We start from the raw sequence: 12,435 nt of genomic DNA, 5'->3' as shown, positions 1-12,435 counted from the left end.
GTGAATTCAAGGCCATCCTGAACTACACAGGGAGACGGGGTCTGAAAAAAATATTTAGTACAGGAAACAGTTAAAGCTCATCTACCACTGAATTCTGTATTCAATAAAATGCACCAGGTATGGATACTAAGAAATGGCAAGCCTGTTTCTTGAAATGAGGAAGAAAGGAAGAAGCTAGCATAAATTGAAATGCAGCTATGTAAAGGAGGGGACGTGCAAAGAAACTGAGCACAGGAAATCATTGTCTCTGTTTTTTTTCTGCCAGGATTGTTCTTGAAAGGGAATAATCCCATTATAATCTCTTGCTGCACATCCTTCAGGAACAACCTTAAGACTTCTCCTAAACTGCAAAATTTTCTGTTTCCTCTGGTATTGTAAAGTATAACAATGAAGCCTGAGGAAGGTGGTGCTCAAATTTGAGCTACAGCGAGAGAACATTTCTGTAGTGTAAACAAGAGCACAGACTGAGAGATGCAGAGGTAGTGTCGAAGTCGTGCAGAAGTTCTAATCAGACTCTATCCTAGGACTCTTCAGTGTCACAAGTGTGCGTGTGTACCCTGTAACAAATTTGAGTTGTGTTTTGAGACCTAAAATTCCCAAGTTATGGTAAATGGATGGATGTACTTTTAAAATCCGTGACAGGGTAATGAATAAGATTTTCAAATCAGCTAACAGAATTAAAAAGGGTGGATATTTCCAGATACCAGAACAAGGACCAATATAAGATTTTCAAATCAGCTAACAGAATTAAAAAGGGTGGATATTTCCAGATACCAGAACAAGGACCAACTGGTGATCTTGTACGTTTATGTGATGGATCTTGGTTCTCATTTCTTCCCCATTCCCCTGGCCTCCCTTCATCCGCTCCACCCTTCCCTATTACAAAGACTTTGTTTCCACTTTTTCCTTTTGTCATACTTTTTTCTTTTCCCTTCTTTCCTTTCTGCTAACATTTTGTTTGTTTGGAGATGATATCACTGGCCTCCCAACTCGAAGTGTTCTGCCTCAGCCTCCCATAAGCGGGGATTATAGGTATGCACCACCAAGCCCAGCCCCTGCCAAAAAAAAACAAAACCGAAAAGAAGCTTTTGCTAAACTGTCTCTGCAGAGTGAAGAAGGTAAACCTTCTCCTCCGGACGTACCTGGGACAAATCCCGTATAATCAGATGGCTTTATTGACCACTTACTAAGTCTCGAACCTCATGCAAGGAATAGCTGTACAAATGGTGGAAATCCTAGTTCCTAACCCCAAGGAGCCCTGGTGTTGATGGGGCAATAGTTAAAATCTTTTTTCATCCTATATTCCTATTCCTTTGTATAATGGGTTGAAGAAAGACCTCGGAAAGCATGTATTGTGTTTTACGTTGTGTTGATGGCGTAGCTAAGCGCTTCACCCTGTGCATCCTCTGGCCGTGCTTGCTTGAACATACACAGTCACCTCCTGCTGGGCGCCCATAGCCGAACTCTGACAACTCGGTGCTGAGCGTGAGGCTCAGTGGTGGAGCTCGTGCCTAGCCGGAGTGAGGCCCTGGGTTCCATCCCAGTACCGTGAAATCAAGACAAATTCGATTTGGCTTTAATCCTGTCTGCTGGTGAGATGTTACTGGAAGATGGCATGAAAGCACATCCCAGACTTGGCTTACATTAAAACATTTTCTTTCCTGATTTACTGTGTGTGTGTGTGGTAATTTTCAAACTTCATTTATTTTTATGAGTGCGTGTCTGAGGTGTGTAATGACCACATTTATCGTCAGGGACTTGCTCACGCACGTAACGCTTCAGTATTTTCTGTTCCGTTCCGCTCCCTCCAGTCCTTCCCCTCCCCATTTACAAAAGCTCTTTTTCTGCTTTCTCCTTTCTTTGTTAAAATCCCCTTTCCCTTCCTCCCCTCCCACTCTTTCCCTTCTTATCTGAAAACGTTCTTCCTACTTCTTTGCAGCTACGAGAGAGCTTATTAATTTTCACAGATAGAGTAAACCACTGGGTTAGTTTTTATTTTCAGAGTTTCTTAAAGAATGTGAGCAGTCTGAATTTGCTGGAGTTTTTTGTTTTGTTTTGTTTTGTTTTTTTGTTTGATACCGGGGATTAAACTCTGATCCATGTGCTTGCAAGGCAGGCGGCGGAACCATTGAGCTAAATCCCCAGCCCAGCAGTCTGAGTCTGAAGAAGCAATCGCCTTTTAGCCCGGAGGAGAGCTGACTGCGTCTGTCTTTATTCCTTTGGTGTCTCCCGAAGGTGTAGGAATGATTTCTGCAAGTTGTGGTGCGAATCCTGTCCGCAGGGAACTCGCAGCTGCTCTTGCCGATGCCCGTTTGGGGGCTTGCAGTTCTGTGAGACCGCACAGCTGTCTAAAGCACAGAGCACCCCCGATCCGCTGTCCTTCTGGGGGGTGCAGCCTTGTGGTGCGGTTTCTGTCGGCCAGGTGGGGGAGAGGCAGTGTTAGGACAGTCCCCTCTCCAGGGTGCCCTGGCCAGCCCTGCGAGGCACCCCTTCTCGGCAGATGCTGTGACAGTGCTTAGGGAGACCTCCACCTGCGCAGGTGTGTCCCAGTCGGGGAGGGCACTGGGTTTTCTGCTCCCCGCTGCTGCAGTAGGGATGCAGGTTCCACCCCGGGGATGGGGGAGGTGGAGGTGAGGTCAGCGGGAACATATCCGTGGTGCACGTGTACTGGCTGCTGTGCTGGGGAAAGGTCCGAGGAGTTCTCTTCGCTTCTTTCCCCAACGTAGGAGACAGTTTTCCCTCGGCGAGTAGAAGCTTATTTCCAGAGAGGGTGCTGAGAGACCAGCAGATGTCTTGGGGGTTGGGGATCAAATGACTCATAGAAGTTCCTTTCCTGTGTGGTTCTAGGCAATCATACAAACCGCTGTAGGACAGCAGAGACAGTTTGAGTTCTGAGGCTATTTTTGTCTTAAGTGAAGACAGCATTACAAGTGAAATGATAAAACAGTGTTATTTTAAACATTCAATAGCCAAAGAATAGGATCAATTTCATAGTTTAAAAATACATTTATATATATAAAACCTAAAAGGAACTTGTCCATTGTCCAAATCCAAACTTTTCTTTTTGTTTTTTTGGTACTGGGGATCAAACTCGGGACCTTGTGCTTACAAAGGCAGGCAGCAGAACACTGAGCTAAATCCCTGGCCCTAAATCCACCCTTGTCACAAGTCAAAACTAAGGTGCAGAGAGATAGAGGCTGGGGTATAGCTCAGTGATAAAGCTCTTGCCCAGCATGCAGGAGGCTGTGGCTCTGAACCCCAGCACCATCAAATAATATATGCATAAATTAAATGAAGAAATGTGAAAAATGTGGTGTTTTTGGCAGGGGAATTGAGCCAGAAGCCTTGCCCTAACACTGAGCTCTATTCCCAGCCCCTTTTCTATTTGTTTTGTTTTTGTTTTTTGGAACCAGGGATCGAACTCAGGTCCTTGTGTTTGCGCGGCAGGGGCTAGAACCACCGAACTAAATCCCAGGCCCTTTTTCTATTTTCATTGGGCAGAGGTTGTCACTAACTTGCCTTGAGGGGGCCAGGGATGCAGCTCAGTGATGCTGATGCCTGCCCTGCAAGTACAAGGTCCTGAGTTCCATCCACGGTACTGGAAAAAAATATGGCTACAGGTTCATGCTTGCTTCATCAGCACGAATACTAAAACTAAATTGCCTTGAACTTGAGTGCCCCTGTCTTGTCCTCCAGAGGAGCTGGGATTGCAGGAGTGTGCCACTGGGCGTTTCTGAGATTTGGTTACTAATAGGTTTGTGTAATATTTTTGTTGTTCAGCTCCTTATTTATGGAAAGTAACAAAGATTAGGGGAGGAAACAGGAACATTTTTATGTAAGCAATAAATAGTTTGACATCTGTAAGGCCCAAGAGCTTGTTTACTGTGTTGTTTTGGCCACAGGAGCCTTTGAGTCCCTGTGTGCCTCACAGTAAACACAACCCCTGAGCCACGGGTTAAGGGACCAGGATTGAGGCTGTCGCCTTCCCGATAGTGGCTCTGAGTGTCTCATGCCACCACCACCCCTTGCCACCAAGACTTTCTCCCCGTTCACCTTAAGGAGAAATGGATGAAGATCTCTGTTGCTTTTGGGAGTCACCAAGATGCCAGAAGCGGCCTGGTGCCCCGAGACCATGAGAACTGCTTTCTGCACGCCCCAAAATCTGTCCACTGGAGTCAGCTTCCTGAGTGACCGGATCTGCACGGCCGCTTGCTCAGGCCCTGGGAAATCACCAGAGAGCACCCTGGTGAGGTCTGATGGTTGTGCTGGTGCTTTCTAAACCTGGGGACGTGACGTAGTGACCAAGCAGGATGAATCCCTGAAGTGGCTGAAGTTGAGACTGAGGAAAACCTGGGCAGCAGGGAGGAAGGAGAGCAGCAGCCACCTTCGCTCCAGGAGGCACCGGCTGCCCGCTACACAGCATGGCTCCTTTCGGCCTGCATCGAGATGTGCTGGAGGAAGCAGACACGGAGAACAAGAAAGCTTATTTTATTAAAAATAATAAAGCTATACCACTGTATAAGTGGGGCCATCACACTGGGTCGGTGCTTAGGGCAGCGAGGGTTTCTTCGGGCTGGGTTTCTACGGGGCTGGGCCGACTTTTCCTGACGGGGGTGACTCGTGTGCTCCTGACCGCCCCTCTGCTCCCCAAGCATGCCAGGACTCGTTTCCGGGCCCAGCGGAAGGCCTGCCTCCAGTGGACGCATGTGGTCTGTGGGTCAGATCCGTTGTCGTCCTTGTGTAACTCCCCCGAGGAGACCGAGGGGGACCCCTGGCTGCTGGTCTTCAGTTTCTGCCGAGAAGAGGAGCACGAGTGAGACAAGTGTAACCCCCGGCAGTGCAGCCAGTGCTTCCTCAGTTATGGAACTCAGTTCCTTTGACTAGAAATAGCGCACCTGTAACGGCCAGCCCCAAAATCAACACTGGAGCACACAGGCCATCAAAAAACTGTTTTTTGCTTGCTTGTTTTTTGGCATAACGATTCACCCTTGTCTTCCTAGTCTCCATCTCTCTCAGCGCTCCTTGGTGTTTTCTCTACATCTCCTCCCTGGCTCCTTCCCTTCCTGCCCTCCTCCCCTGCACATCCTGTCAGACACCCGGGGTCCAGCCCTGCTGTACAGAAGACAGTGTTGCCCCACGCTGTCCAACCTGGCGCCTCTGCTGGGCCCGTCTCGACCTCTCCTGGGAGGCAGCTCTGTGCTCACCTCCGCAGGTTCACCTTCTGGGAGCCCTGCCGGCATCTGGAGGACTTCTGCGAGTTCGGGATTCTCTGGGGGTTTGCACTCGGGCAGGTCCTCAGGTGGGACCCGAGCGGGAGGAGGAGAGCAGCTGCTGCCCAGCTGGAGGTTTTCCTCAGGTGGTGCTCGGATCTGGAGGGCGTCGTCTTTGCCAGAGTCGTGGTTTTGTGTTTCAGCGTCCTGAGCGTCTTTGTGGCTTTGTGTTTGTTTCTTCTCTGGGATCTCACTGCTCTGTTTTTCATCCTCGTCTTTGGGATCAGGTAGCCGGCGTCATCAGATCTTTCAGACGCCTGGATTTGCTCACCAAACTCGGCATGCTCTTCTTCATGACCCTGGATTTCTTTCTTGTTGTCAATCTGTCATTTTCTTCTTGTTCACTTGACTCCATCAGCACCTTTCCATCTTGGTTTTTGCAGTTTGCAAGTAGTTCATCATCTTCCTGATGCTCATCCTGGCTGCTTTTGATTTCCGCCTTTCCCTCCGCATCCTTAGTATCTTCCGTTGCTACTTCCTCCGTGGGTTCAGGACCAGGGAATTCGGGCCAGCCATCTATGGGGTCAGTGCGTTGTCCTGTGAATCCTGGGTTTTGACATATCTTCTGGTCACTGTCAGTGACTGCTTTCTCAGCTCCTGCACCCTCACCCAAGACTCTGTCTGCATGGTCTTCCAAGTCCGTGCTTGTTCCATTCGTCGGCTTGGGGTTGTCCGCGAGGTCATATTCTCTATCCGTGAATCTTCCTAGATGTTGTGGGTCCTCCGGTTCTTCCACAGTGGGGATGTTGTCCATCGTAGAACCTGCGACACAGCCTTCATAGAAGGTGGTTGTCTCTTCCCTACAGGGGTGACGTTGGAATGTGGTGCCGGGATCTTGATGGACGGTGTTGGAAGCAGGGAGATCACCCCCTGCAAGTCTCTCCACGGAATTTACTTTCAGGTTGAGTGCTCTGAATTCGAGCACTCGCTGCTGGGGTTTGGGGTTGCCATCATATTATAGGGTTATATATTCTGTCTCCGTCAAGTCCGGAGTCTTCAGAGGAAAATGAAGACAAGACATTGGGGAGAAGAGCAGAGTCATGTACTTAAGAAATGAAGAGTATGTGGACACACACACAGACAGACTTTCTGCTGAGGTGTGCTGTACACTTACCATTCTGTCTAAAGAACACCTCCTTTGTTGGCAGAAGCGTGAAGGACAGGGGAATCGCTTCCCTGTTTTATTTTGGAGTCTAAGATGACCCATGTCCTCAGGGAATTCACAGCCTCTTAGAGCAGATACAAATCAAGTGAGTGGTAGAGGCCAGGGTGTACATGCAGCAGAAGAGCTTACAGATAATGTCGTGAGAGGCCTTAGAAGGGCCCCCCACGCCGGCAGGCTGGGAGTGGGCAGGAGACCAGGAGTCACCTCCTGGGACGAGGTCTTGGAGGGGCCACGTTATGGAGGAAGTAGAAGGGAGGCAGGCATGGTGGCCCAGGCCTATAATCTCAGCTCTCCAGGGGCTGGGGAAGGACGATTTAAATTCAGGCCTGTCTAGACCGTGTAGGGAGCCCTGGGCGCAAAACAAAACCAAAGAACACAAAAGAGAAGAAGTAGTAGGCATGTGGGGGAACCCTTTCTTGTGCCCATTGATTTCAGGCCCTGTCTGTCACTGTATTTCTGTTGTGGGACCTTTGGATGTAAGTTCAGACATACAGTATGTTGGAGACTTAGGAGAGTCCATACCAAATTGCTTTCCAGAAAGCTTATATCAATTTACAGGGTCACCATCCCACAGCTAATGGCATAATTAGCCTACCTTTTCCCGTGAGGCTCTAGCTATTAAGTGTGCATGGAAGAGCAGGTGGGCACACACATTCACACACACTCCCAGACTGCTGTGCACTGCCCAGATGGCTGCCTACCTGATAGATAAGCTCTAAAAGTCTTCAGTCTTGAACAGGTTATGGGAGAAATGCTTCTGAGTTGTCTCTTTGACCAAGAGAACACATCAGTGTGTGCTCTGTGACTGTTTGTTACTATGGCAACACCAGAACCCAATTATGATGGAACATGGGGAAGAGGGAAAAGGGGTAGAAGACTGCAAGACCTGTCCTCATGTTTCCAAATCACTCCGTGCACAAACATGCATGACAGCGTCTATTTCTCCTGTTGGCAGAAGCATGAGTGCCACGGGGGTGGCTCCCTTCTGCCAGGACCCATCCTCCCCAAACACGTGCTTGTTCTTTTATTTTTTTTATAACAATTTGGCTGTTTTGTTTGTTTGATTGGTTGGTGGGTTTGGTTTGTAGTTTTTGAATCAGGGTCTTGCTTTGTAGTTCAGGCTGGCCCTAAACTCACTATGTAGGCCAGGCTGACCTTGAACTCATGGGGATCCTCCTGCCTCAGCCTCCCAAGTGCTGGGATTACAAACATGTGCTACTACACCTGGCACTATGTGACTTGTTTCCTATTAGATCAATATTAGCTAAGTAGCTATACTTTAATCATACAGGTTGATTACAGTTGGAGCCATGTCGTACCCACACTGTGACTTTGCTGTATACATTTCCCATGACAAAAGGCCTGAATGGCCACCCACTGGAGATCTCTCAATAAGCCTCCTGTTTTTAACCTTCTCTGTTCTTTGAAATTATTTCTTCAATTTCGGGGGACACAAACTCAGGATATCTGATATCTAACAGGTTGGCAGTTCTATTTCTTCTACATCACCTGCAACCTCTGCTGTTTCCCCTCGAGGCCAGGTCTTTCTCTGTAGACCAGGTGGGCCTGGAACTCGCAGTCTCCTTCCTCAGCCTCCCCAGTGGTGAGATCATAGGTGTGTGCCCCTGTGTCTGTATCTCTACTACTTCCTCCACAAGCTTTCACATCGGAAGGCGTCTCCCAGGTTAGCCCTGCTCTGCTCTCCACTCCCAGGCCGGCTGCGAGAAGTCCCCATTACGTCCTCTCGGGACATTATTAGTGAGCTCTGCTACACTTACACCCCGTCCTCTACTAGTCTCTTGAGTGTTAGCTCTTCAAAGGACCTCTAAATTCCCTGAGGACACAGATTGTCTTAGATGCCACAACAAAAGGGAGCCACCCCCATGGAATTCATGCTTCTGCCAACAAGAGAAATAGTCTTTATCCTGCATGTCTGTGCACACAGTGATTTGAACACACAGGAATTAATCCTGCAGTCTTCTGCCCTTTTCCCCTTTCCCATCTTCCATTATACCCGGGTTCCAACACTGCCATAGTAACCAACAGTCACAGAGCACACACGTGTTCTCTTCATCGAGGAGACTCACAACTCAGAAGCATTCCTCACATTACCGGTTCACGACTGAAGACTTTCAGAGCTTATCTAGCAGGTAGGCAGCCATCTGGGCAGGGCACTGAAGCCTGGCACTGTGTGTGGTTCTGTACCACTATCTAATAGCCAGAGCCTCATGGGAAAAGGTAGGCTAATTATGCCATTAGCTGTGGGATGGTGACCCTGCAAACGGATATAAGCTTTCTGGAAAGCAATTTGGTATGGACTCTCCTAAGTCTCCAGCATACTGTATGTATGAACTTACATCCAAAGGTCCCACAACAGAAATACAGTGCAGACAGGGCCTGAAATTAATGGGCACAAGAAAGGGTTCCCCCACATGCCTACTACTTCTTCTCTTTTGTGTTCTTTGGTTTTGTTTTGCGCCCAGGGCTCCCTACACGGTCTAGACAGGCCTGAACTTACAATCCTCCTTCCCCAGCCCCTGGAGAGCTGAGATTATAGGCCTGGGCCACCATGCCTGCCTCCCTTCTACTTCCTCCATAACGTGGCCCCTCCAAGGCCTCGTCCCAGGAGGTGACTCCTGGTCTCCTGCCCACTCCCAGCCTGCCGGCATGGGGGGCCCTTCTAAGGCCTCTCACGACATTATCTGTAAGCTCTTCTGCTGCATGTACACCCTGGCCTGTACCACTCACTTGATTTGTATCTCCTCTAAGAGGCCGTGAATTGTCCTGGTGAATTTAGAGCCTCCTTGAGGAGCTACATTTCAACAGTCTAGTAGACGACAGGGTGTGTTGCAGAATTTATTAATAATGTCCCGAGAGGACGTAATGCGGACTTCTCGCAGCCGGCCTGGGAGTGGAGAGCAGAGCAGGGCTAACCTGGGAGACGCCTTCCGATGTGAAAGCTTGTGGAGGAAGTAGTAGAGATACAGACACAGGGGCACACACCTATGATCTCACCACTTGGGAGGCTGAGGAAGGAGACTGTGAGTTCCAGGCCCACCTGGTCTACAGAGAAAGACCTGGCCTCGAGGGGAAACAGCAGAGGTTGCAGGTGACGTAGAAGAAATAGAACTGCCAACCTGTTAGATATCAGATGTGCTGAATCTGTGTCTCTGGAAATCTGTCAATCAATCAATTTCAAGGACCAGTAGATGTTAAGAGTAGGAACAGTTAGGGCCAGGGATTTAGCTCAGCGGTTCGGTGGCCTGCCTCGCAAGTACAAGGACCCGAGTTCGATCCCCGGTACAAAAAAAAACAAACCAAAAAACCAGAGTAGGAAAAGTTTATGGAGAGACAGCTCCTGAGACAGGAGGGGTCTTGAGTTCATTGAGGCCGTTTGTAATTTGTGCAACGTCACGGTGTTGGTCACATTATAATCACCCTATGGAATTAGCTAATTAGCTAATATTGATGCAGTAAGAAAAGTACTGCTGTAGCATGGACAGAACAAAGGCGTGTTTGCGGGGGGATGATTTCTGACACTCTGGTCACACACCGGGGCGACTGATGCCCATTTGGACTCACTGGACCAGTTGGTGTAATTGCAGAATAATTGCAAGTTACTGTTTATCCCTTATGGAGGCGTGGAGACCTGGACCTTGAGGCCTAACCTTCTTCATCTGTATCTCCTGCTACAGTTGAATCCTTTCAGATCCGTCTTGGCTTGAAATCCACTTTGTCTGCAAAGATAATAACTTCTGCTTTTTTCCAGGTTTCTGTTGCATGGAGTATTGTTCTCCATCCTTTAACTTTCAGTGTAAGAATTTCTTCTTGAGAAATGTGTTTCTTATATTCAGCGTATTGTTGGATCTTGTTTCTTGAATTATTCTGCCAATCTGCTGCTTTTGATTTGTGAATTGAGACCAGGGATTGATGGTTATAACTGATGTATAGTGACTTCTCTTTGTGCTATGATTTTCATTTGTTGGATCCCTTTCTTTTCCCTCTGTTTAACTGCTTGCCTTGCCTGGTGGATTCATTCTTTTGGTATTCATGGAATTGTTGTCTTTTTCCAGAACATGCTTCATAACTTTTCAGAGTGCTGGTTTGGTGGTCATGAATTTCTTCAGGAGTTGTTTATCATGGAAGCGTCTTATTTCTCCATCGATTTTGAAAGATAGTTTTGTGGGGTACATCAGTTTGGGTTGGAGATTGTTTTCTTTTAGGGCTTGAAATACTTCACTCCAAGCTCTCCTTGGGTCTGTGTTGAGAAGTCCGCTGTGATTCTGATGGATTTTCCTGTCTAAGTAGTTTGTTTCTAGTTAACACTGTTTAATGTCCTCCTCTTAGGTTGCATTTCTGGAATCTTGACAATTACATGCCTTGGTGTAGTTGTTTTTTCTTTCCTGATCCTGGCTAATTGGAGTTCTATATCCCTCACTTATCTGTGTGTCAGATGCTTTTTCCGTGCTTCAGAATTTTCTGCTATTACTTCTGTTACAGACTTTATCCGTTGGGGCATCTTCTAAGCTTTCACTGATCTGGAGTATCTTATGTAAATCCTATGTTATTCTTCTTTGCATCACCTAGCAGCTGTTGGATTGAGTTTTCACAGTCCTTTGTTTGTTTGTTTGTTTGTATGGGGTTTTTTTGGTACCAGGGATTGAACTTGGGACCTTTTGCTTGCAAGGCAGGCAGCAGAACCACTGAGCTAAATCTCTGTCCTTGTCCCGTGCTGTTTTTAAGATCTCTTTCATTTGATGTTCGCAAACCACAGACCTGTCTTCTAAATCTGATACTCTGTCTCTATTGGTTGAGTCTGCTCTGTATAAATTCAATGCAACTTTTAATCTCCTGATGTCTGTTTAAGTCTGTTTTATGGAACACAATTTTTTCCTATGACGGGCATTCATGATTTTCACCACTTTCTTCAGCTTCTCTATTTTCTTTTTGTCTGTATCTCCTCTGGATTCACTAACCACGTCCTTCCTTAGGGTCATCGTCTCTTTAGCTATTTGTGAAATTCTGATTTTTTTTTCCTAGAGACTCATTCATCTGCTTTGTTACTTCCACTGCTATCATTTCAGAAAGTTTAGCTGGGTGGCTTGTGGTTACTTCCACCTGAATGCCTCCTGGATTTGTGTTCTGGGGTTGCATCTTGTTTCAGTATTTTCTCATTGTTTATTTTTTACAATTTGTGTTTTGCATTGAGACTCGTAAATTGCTTATGGTAGCTTTATTTCTAGTACTGACACCCTTTAAGAAATGAATCCTTTTCATAGATGTATTCTAGGCATTGTTGGCCAACGTTCTGCCTCTTCAATTTATTCTGGATGAGAGGTTGCAGCCTGTCTGGCCTAGCACCCCGTTCTTTGGTCCTGGGCTATGGTACTGTTTATGACTCCCAGACAATCTCAGATTTGTCAAAGAAGGAGGAACAACACTGTGTCCCCTCAGCTAAAGTCGTACAGCCGGGAATAACAATAGCATCAAGCACAGACTAGAAAACAACAGACTGATAACTATGAATTTGCCATTGTTAACCATACGCACAAGATTTATACTTAAATGGAAGTTCTAAGACAGGTCAGACCATTATAAACAGTAAACATCTGCTCAGTGGAGTGATATTCTCCCCAAGGAGAGAAAATTTAAAAGGGGTAAGAGGAAAAAATAGAGAAACAAACAAAGAGAAAGAGATTTGAAGTGAGCTCAATGCTAAGTATGAATTTGCCATTGTTAACCATACGCACAAGATTTATACTTAAATGGAAGTTCTAAGACAGGTCAGACCATTATAAACAGTAAACATCTGCTCAGTGGAGTGATATTCTCCCCAAGGAGAGAAAATTTAAAAGGGGTAAGAGGAAAAAATAGAGAAACAAACAAAGAGAAAGAGATTTGAAGTGAGCTCAATGCTAAGGAAGATTGCCAACTCTCAGGAAACTGTTGAAGAAGAGGGGGGAAAAAGAAGGAAACAACAACAACAAAAAAAAAACAATT

General features: G+C 46.9%; 1 long non-coding RNA gene across 1 annotated transcript in view; it reads left to right on the top strand.

Annotated features, from left to right (window-relative positions):
• The first annotated feature begins 8,235 nt into the window (after positions 1-8,235).
• Positions 8,236-12,435, top strand: part of LOC109117524 — a 47,085-nt gene continuing 42,885 nt past the window's right edge. The window contains exon 1 of the long non-coding RNA XR_004517840.1: positions 8,236-8,585. This is a non-coding gene — a long non-coding RNA (uncharacterized LOC109117524). The remainder of the gene's footprint in view (positions 8,586-12,435) is intronic.

Source organism: Fukomys damarensis, unplaced genomic scaffold (assembly GCF_012274545.1).
Source record: "Fukomys damarensis isolate Sample0158 unplaced genomic scaffold, DMR_v1.0_HiC HiC_scaffold_18, whole genome shotgun sequence".
NCBI lineage: Eukaryota > Metazoa > Chordata > Mammalia > Rodentia > Bathyergidae > Fukomys > Fukomys damarensis.
This window is presented reverse-complemented; position numbering and strand designations above follow the sequence as displayed.